General features: G+C 40.0%; 1 pseudogene; it reads right to left on the bottom strand.

Annotated features, from left to right (window-relative positions):
• Positions 1–1,687: 1,687 nt before the first annotated feature.
• Positions 1,688–8,894, bottom strand: LOC116685361 (potassium voltage-gated channel subfamily G member 4-like; annotated as a pseudogene).
• Between the last annotated feature and the right edge of the window lie 803 nt (positions 8,895–9,697).

The following is a 9,697-nucleotide window of genomic DNA, read 5'->3' as shown; positions in this document are numbered from 1 at the left end:
GTTTTCCAGCCCTTGTGCTCCGGCTTTTTGTTTCCCTGGCTCCCTGTGCTTTTTTTTTGTGTTTGTGGACTCTGTTGCTGCCGTGTTTTTGTGCAATAAACCTTTTGAACTCCCGCCTGCTACTCCGTTTTGGGTCCTCCTGATGCTGTATGTTCCGAGACCGCAGTATGAGACGACGCTTTTATAACTTTCATGCAGAGTGAAAAAACACTTCATCCTCTAAGGAAGGTAAAAACCAAAGCAAACAGAGTTTATTGTCATTTAGAAGTTGACAACAAGACAAGACAAGAAGATGTTTTTACATTGAAGGACCGTTAGATACACGTCTTATCCACTGCTGTCCAACATTATCCCCAGCATACTGTACGTTTTTAAGATACTTTTCTCCAGGCGGCACATTGATTTCCACTAAATAATCAACTCGAGACATAACACTGATGATTTTGTCACTGACTATTGTGCTGAACTCATTGTCCAATGATAACGCAGCTGTGAGTTAAGCTCACCACGATGATGAATTCGCGCTCATACAGTTTAGATTTTTTGAATTTTCATGTTGTTTTATTTCATTTTAGTTAGATTTTCTCACGTTATATAGCTTCAGCACACGTCCTGTTTGGCATGTCCGGTTTTGGTTTTGGTTTTGGCTCCCATGGTAATAGGTTAGAGCTTGCACACCGCCTGCGTCACACGCAAGGCTCAGAAAGAGCCCAACGCCCATTTTTCACTATTTTGGGAAGCGTTTCCAGGCAAAAGAGAATAAATAAATGATGTTCATATGCCATTTGACACAAACATTTAATAAATGACATTCTCATGTTTGAAAGTCTCTAGGTTTTGACATAAATGCAAATATAAATGTATAATGAGTAATTATTGATAAAAAAAAAGATAATGAATAATCACTGATTTTCGATATTGCACCTGTCAACAAAGAACAAAATGTTCCGTACCCATTTTGCCGTCAATAATGCCAACGTTGTATTTGCTGTTATCAAATTAATTAAAGTAGATATTTATGTGTAACATGAAGTATATTACTGCTTTAGTGCATTTTTACAACTCTCACCACAATGTTTTTTTTGACACGCAACAGAAACGCAACGCAGATTCCAAAGGTCCCCATTTGATATATTTTTGATTTAATAATAATTAAGAACATTAGCTTGGATACAAAAGAGACGGCAAGTTCATTGGGTAATCATCATCCCGCCAAGTGTAACATAGATTGGACGAACTGTTCTCGAGATATTTGAAAGACAACAGACCCACACACACACACACACACACACAGACACACACACACACAGACACAGAGGGTCCTCCATTTAAAGCTAGATATTGTTTGCACTGTTTAACTGATTGTCAAAAATGTTATTGCCGTTTAATGTTTAAAATGGTTAATTGCTAACATCCCTACTAAGTTTTAATATGAACATCCGACATTGTAAAATACTATATGACAGAAGATAATAGGCATTAATAGGTTTCCTTTAAGTGCTGCAATGTATTTGCTGATATAAAAGCAAGCGTTATACAACCTGAGCATTACTAGATAGTCTGTTGGAAGCATAATGTAATAAAGCATGAACACAGAGCATGAACAGACAAGAACTTGAACTTAAATAACAGTCCTTTAGAGCTTCAATTCGCTTAAAAGGACAGAGTTGTGTTGAGCCAATGTCAAGTGTTGCCATTTTAGACAAAATTACTGACAGAAAGTGGCTGACTGCTCTCTTCCCGGTCCATTAGAAAGCTGTCGATGGAAGTGTGATTTATGACTCATGGCTATCATCATCCGTCGTTATCCTCCTTGCACACGGACGTGAACTCCTCTGGGCCAAATCGGCTTTGGCCCAGCTCCCCTCTGACTCAGCGGCTATTTCCTCGCCTCTCTCCTCCTTCCACAGCCGCTCGTACTCCTGCTTCAGCTCCTGGTACGACCGGAGAAGGTTGGAAGATGGACGTGGCGGGGAACGCCATGATGAGGATGCCGCTCAGGATGCTGGTGAGCGCGACCACCTGTCCGGGGACGCTGCGCTGCACCATGTCGCCGTAGCCCACCGTCGTCATGAGATGATGGCCCACCAGTAGGAGGCCGGGATGCTGCTGAAGCTCTGCGGCGGTGCGTGGCGGCGAACGGCGCCAGCTCGCTCTCCGCCAGGTGGACCAGGGGCGAGAAGAGGGTCACGGCGACGCAGACGAAGAGCAGCAGCAGGCCGAACTCCCGTATGCTGCGCTGCATGGTCAGGCCCAGCGTCTGCGGCCCAGGGATGGCGGGCCAGCCGCATCACGTACAGGATCCGCAGCGCCCGCAGCAGGCGCAGGATCAGGCTCAGTTTGTCCAGATAGCCTCTGCCAGCACCCACGACGTGGGCGTCCTCCTGAGACTCGTCCCTGACGTCGAAGACCCAGGGACACGTAGAAGGGCAGGATGGCGACGGCGTCGATGATGTTGAGGGGGCCGCGGCGAAGGCCATCTTGCTCTGGGCGTTGACGAAGCGCAACAGAGAACTCCAGCGTGAACCACGCCACGCAGATGGACTCCACCACGAACAGCTCTGACACTTCTGGGAGCACTCGCCCTGCAGACACACAGAGCGCACTGTGACGAGAAGACACTGGGCAACTTTAAAACCAAATTCACAAATACAGATCAGGTGAGTCGTCATGGTTAGCGTTAATCAATTTCAGACCTCAGGTTTTTTTTTAAAGCATTACATCTGTAGGAATGGCACATATATCGCAGATATGTTACCTTCAAATTAGTCTGTATATACGACAGTTAATTTAGGGGATTGCTCCAGTGAAGATCTGCTGGATGTCCTTTACCTTCCTCTTTCTTTGTGTTGTTCTAAACTGATGGATGGTGGATTTCTATGGTTACCTGGTCCTCAGATCTCTGCAGGGTAAATCCAGACCGCTAGCTAGACTATCTGTCCAATCTGAGGACTATGGTGACCTGGTCCTCAGATCTCTGCAGGGTAAATCCAGACCGCTAGCTAGACTATCTGTCCAATCTGAGGACTATGGTGACCTGGTCCTCAGATCTCTGCAGGGTAAATCCAGACAGCTAGCTAGACTATCTGTCCAATCTGGTCTTTCTGTTGCGCGACTAAAACAACTTTTGAACGTGCACATGTTCCACCAAAACAAGTTCCTTTCCGGGGCTGTTTTCCAGCGGCACCGTGGCTCCGTCCGGGGCTTAGCGCCGCCCAAGACGACTGTGATTGGTTTTAAAAAAAACACAATTAAACCAGAGCATGTTTTTCTCAAAAAAAAAGAGATGGTTTAATAATAGGTTTGGCATTTATTCTTGGAAGTCATGGTCAAAAAACCTCATTTATATCAAATTATACATAGGTTTTTAGTTAAAAAGGCAGAAATTATGATTATTTTGACTAATAGTTAAGATCAGTGGGACGTTGAGTGGATCACAGATGTCAAAATTTAGTCCGGATACCGTTTTGAAACCATAAGAAAAAAAAAGACTTCAAATGCTATAACATTAAAAAAAAAAAAAAAAAAACTTAAATTACCTGAAGAACGTTGAATGGAATTATCCATGATATTTTTGTGCAATTTGATTGAAAGAATCCATTTTCTGACATAAAACACTTTGAAACAGGTCAATTTGACCTGTGGACAACACACGGGTTAAGAACATCTTCACACTTAAGATTTTAGATTCAGAGTCATCAGTGAACAGCTACAACTGTCTGGTAAGTTCAGTAAAGTACATCCCTTTACTGTAATGCAGCCTTTAAACCAGGAAAATACAACACTTATGCAATATTACGATGTTACAATATCCAAAATCTAAGATGATATCTAGTCTCATATTACAATATCAATATTATATATAATATACATATATTGCCTAGCCCTACACTGGATTACCCTTTAAATAAAAATATCACTATTCTTTTTTTAAATGCTTGCTTACATAAATGCATTAGGCTGTATAGCTGGTGTGGATCTGAAAAACATATTTGGTTATGTATATATTTTGGATTTGAGATTATATACAAGCTAATGCAACATTTCTTTGGCACTGAATGTTAGAAATGTAGCTGCAGTAAGGATGATCAGTCAGTAAGGTGAGTGTGTGTGGGTGTGTGTATGTGTGTGGGCGGGGGGGGGGGGATCAATTTTCAGCGTGGCTTTGAAAGCCGACTGAATGATGACAGCGAAGAAGTAAACAGACCTTCTAATGAGAGACAATCATCACAAATAATCTAGAGTTCTGCCACCAGAGGAAATACAACTCCAAGAAGTCAGTGAATTACTTTTGGAAGAAGTGATACTCAGGAAATGAGGGTGAACCTGATCTGAACTTTCTGTCTTCCAACATGATAGCTTACTGCATTACCTTATACTACATTACGTTATACTAGATTACCTTATACTACATTACCTTATACTACATTACCTTCTACTACATTACCTTCTACTACATTACGTTATACTACATTACATTATACTACATTACCTTATACTACATTACCTTATACTACATTACCTTCTACTACATTACCTTCTACTGCATTACCTTATACTACATTACGTTATACTAGATTACCTTATACTACATTACCTTATACTACATTACCTTATACTACATTACCTTCTACTACATTACCTTCTACTACATTACCTTCTACTACATTACGTTATACTACATTACATTACATTATACTGCATTACCTTATACTACATTACCTTCTACTACATTACCTTCTACTACATTACCTTCTACTACATTACGTTTATACTACATTACATTACATTATACTGCATTACCTATACTACATTACCTTCTACTACATTACCTTCTACTACATTACCTTCTACTACATTACGTTATACTACATTACATTACATTATACTGCATTACCTTATACTACATTACGTTATACTAGATTACCTTATACTACATTACCTTATACTACATTACCTTCTACTACATTACCTTCTACTACATTACGTTATACTACATTACATTACATTATACTGCATTACCTTATACTACATTACCTTCTACTACATTACGTTATACTACATGACCTTATACTACATGACCTTATACTACATGACCTTATACTACATGACCTTATACTACATGACCTTATACTACATTACCTTCTACTACATGACCTTATACTACATGACCTTATACTACATGACCTTATACTACATTACCTTCTACTACATTACATTATACTACATTACGTTATACTGCATTACCTTATACAACATTACCTTCTACTACATTACATTATACTGCATTACCTTAAACTACATTACCTTATACTACATTACCTTATACTACATGACCTTATACTACATGACCTTCTACTACATTACCTTATACTACATTACCTTATACTGCATTACCTTCTACTACAGTACCTTATACTACATGACCTTATACTACATTACCTTCTACTACATTACCTTATACTGCATTACCTTATACTACATGACTTTCTACTACATGACCTTATACTACATTACCTTATACTGCATTACCTTCTACTACAGTACCTTATACTACAGTACCTTATACTACATGACCTTATACTACATGACCTTATACTACATTACCTTCTACTGCATTACCTTATACTACATGACCTTATACTACATGACCTTCTACTACATGACCTTATACTGCATGACCTTATACTACATGACCTTATACTACATTACCTTATACTACATTACCTTATACTACATTACCATATACTACATTACCTTCTACTACATTACCTTGTACTACATGACCTTATACTACATTACCTTATACTACATTACCTTCTACTACAGTACCTTATACTACAGTACCTTATACTACATGACCTTATACTACATGACCTTATACTACATTACCATATACTGCATTACCTTATACTACATTACCTTCTACTACATTACATTATACTGCATTACCTTATACTACATGACCTAATACTACATTACCTTATACTACATTACCATATACTACATTACCTTATACTACATTACCTTATACTACATGACCTTATACTACATGACCTTATACTACATTACCTTATACTACATGACCTTATACTACATGACCTTATACTACATTACCTTATACTACATTACCTTATACTACATGACCTTATACTACATGACCTTATACTACAGTACCTTATACTACATGACCTTATACTACATGACCTTATACTACATGACCTTATACTACATTACCTTATACTACATGACCTTATACTACATGACCTTATACTACATTACCATATACTACATTACCTTATACTACATTACCTTATACTACATTACCTTATAAAGTTAATGTCTGTGTCAACATGCAGAGGTAAAGAAAAGCTGGGTGGAACATCAACTGTACAATGCAATATTGTAGTATTGTGATTGTTTTGCGGATACTTTACTTGGGTATTTCCATTTGAAGAATAGTAAATCTAAACGTTTACTAACCTTTTAATCATAATCTAGTGTCAGTAACCATACAGTTACAACGGGCTTTTAGTCTGTCCAGCACCTCCAAACTAAAAACAAAACTGGTTTCCAGAAAATAAAAGGAATTTTGGCATTGCTTTAGAAACACATCTCCAGATTTGTGCATTCGAGGTCACATCCATCACGAAATGTGAAAAATAATTTAGTTTGTGTCGTCTCTTCTGAACTGAACATGCTTTGATTTTCTCGTGTCTTGATTAGTTCGGCCGGCTGCACATACATCAGGGAGAAATCAATCCACCGTCTCTGAAGATTGGGAACCTAATCACGAGGCTCTTAACACTGACAGTTAATTATACAATCAATTCCACATCTGTCTGCTTTTGTTAACTCAAACAAGGAGGAGAAATCCATATTTAACAGGCCCAAAACTCCTCACCCCACACACACACACACACTGTACTTTTGTTGTGTATTTCTGTCTGTTAACTTCATTTAGACTTGTGCACATCAATGGAAATGTTACTTGAAGCGACATAGTGAAGTTGCCATTGTGACTTATTCAACATGCAACCAACATGTGTTTAAACATTCATTTTGGCCACTTGGGGGCAACGCAACCACCTGTAAATACTGAAAGGTCATTACCGCCTTATAAAGACAATATGTTGGACAGTCTTATCAAACCTATTTACACATCTAGCCGACACATTATCAGCAGCTACATTATCATTCATTTATGTAGTTGCATTTCCATTTACTCTCCTTTTTAGCTTTTGGTTTTCACCAACTTCTGAGAAAAATGTTTGACTCAGTTCTTTTATATCAAGGCTGAAGACCTTTCTTTTTGATGTTGCCTTTCTTTAAATGACTGTTCAATTCTTTAATGTTTAATTTCTTATGCTACACTGTAACTGTTATTCTTGTGTTTTATGTGTCTTAATGTTTTTATTTTTAACTGTTTATTCATGTGTTTATCGCTTTTTGGTTTTTTTTAACTGTTTTTTAACTGATTTTGTGTAAAGCACTTTGAATTGCCCTGTTGCTGGAATTGTGCTTTACAAATAAAGCTGCCTTGCCTTATAATGATGATATGTTGGACATTTTTATCAAACAGTTGCCTATTTACACATCTAGCCAACACATTATCAGCAGCTACATTATCATTCATTTGTAGTTGCATTTCCATTTACTCTCCTTTTAGCTTTTGGTTTCCACCAACTTCTGAGAAAAATATTTGACTCTTTTCTTTTGCAGCTGTCTGCTTCTGAAAATGACGCTGATTGAAGTAGTTGAAGTGAAAAAAACAGTGAAGTTACAGACAGGACAATGGAAAAAAAAAGAGCTGAAAGACACTGTAGAGCTGAGGGGCCGTGCTGAGTTCCTCACTACCAATTCCTCTTAACATCACACAGTGATGCATTGATCCGTTGTTAATTTAGATTATGCAGCGTAAAGATTTGATCTTAACACTTAGCACATCATCTTTTGGTCACTTACTGTAACTTAGGCCTCTGTGATATGACCGTTCCCTGTTAACACATTGACAAAATGCTTGATGTGGTAAAAGGTTAACAACAAGAGGTTATGTGGCAATCAGCTTTTTTAATCGAGCTTTATACGCACCCTGGTTTCTTCATCTCTGAGGTCTGGCGGTGCTGATGCACAGGCTGATGACGGTGACCAGCACCTGACCACCGAGAGGCAGGCGAACATCTTCCCAGCCAACCCGACTGGGGGTTTTCCACCACTTCTCGCAGTATCCACATCAGTTTGTGACAGCCCTTTCCAACTTCTGTGTTGCTTTTCTTCAGCATCACCCTCTTCTGCCTCCACTCCTCTTCTTTGCGCTCTCGCTCTGCCACCTCCTCCACGCGGGTCGACATGCGGCGACGGCAACAGCGCTCCATGTGGCGCGGGTCCACGCCCCAGTAGTCGAGCTCATCGTGCAGCGACACGGCGCACAGTTCCCGAAGCAGACGCAGTTTCCCCGCAGCCAGGAAGTTGAGGATGACCCTGAATGTAGGGTTTCGGTCAAAGAAGTACTCCCCCGGCACTCTCGTCGTAGTCGTCGCAGAGTCGTGCGATCTCCTCGGGGGTGGTGGCAGAAGCGCAGACGGCCCAGACGACTCTGGGGAAACTGCTCCAAGGTGCTCCAGGGAAATGTGTAGCGGTTGCCCCCGACGTTGATGAGACCTGCAGGGTGTGGCCACCACATACGAGGCCTTGGGGTCACGGAGCAGCTGGGCGCGCTGGAAGTAACACCCTTGATGGTCTCAGTCTCCGGGATCTCTGTGAAGAAGCGGTCGAGGCTGCTGTCGTCGCTGCTGATGGAGTAGGTGTTGAAGTCGTGGTTGGCATTGCTGATGATGGGCATGCTGGCTTCAGGATGTGTGACGGGATGGATGAGGTATTTAAAGTCCAGTTCACGGGAGGTCAGGAGGAGGAGCCAATGAGAAGCTGTGACGACACACAAAAAAAATAGGTCTTTTTCAAAATCAAGTTATTTTTTGTGTACCATCAACCTGCCAGGGGGTCTGCAGATGGAAATTAGCCTAAGGCTACAATCTGGCATATTTACATTGTGAAATGTTCATTAATATGTATTGTCCCCTTTTGTTTTTCTCAACAACAACAAAAAAAGTCCTTAAAACTGTATTTTTTAATCATTTGAACTGTTTGCGTATGTTTAAAGCCTCATTAAAAATCAACATTTCATATGGAGCACCACAAGGCTCTGTCCTGGGTCTCCTACTTTTCATTATTTACTTGTTACCTGCATCATCATTCATGGATTTTTATACATTGATCCAAAATGTGCTCAAGCTAAATCCGGACAAGACTAGAGTCATTGACTATGTTTATGTGCCCATAGTATTTCGTTGTTTACCCTTATTCCGAAAAAGATGATATTCCAACTAAGCTGTTTTCAAGGCTAATGAAATTAAATATTCAACTAATATTCCTGTTTACATGTAGTCATGCAAAACCGGATGTTCTCAAAGTTTACCAGGGGCGTCGGTCTTGTCGGACTGTGTGAACACAGCTTTCATAACCAGCTTCTCAAAAAGGTCGGCGTAGCAATGTTTGCGCATAGCAAAAAACTGTTGATATCCAAGTCTTTGATAACGTTTAAAAGTTGCTGTGTTTCTCCTTCTTATCGTGTCTGCAGCCCTGCAACTGTAGACTGGTTGGTCTGTGTACAGCAACCATAGCAACGCACAGAGATACC

Source organism: Etheostoma spectabile, unplaced genomic scaffold (genome assembly GCF_008692095.1).
Source record: "Etheostoma spectabile isolate EspeVRDwgs_2016 unplaced genomic scaffold, UIUC_Espe_1.0 scaffold00569785, whole genome shotgun sequence".
Classification (NCBI taxonomy): Eukaryota; Metazoa; Chordata; class Actinopteri; order Perciformes; family Percidae; genus Etheostoma; species Etheostoma spectabile.
The sequence above is the reverse complement of the archived record's forward strand: the minus strand, read 5'-3'. Positions and strand labels throughout refer to the sequence as shown.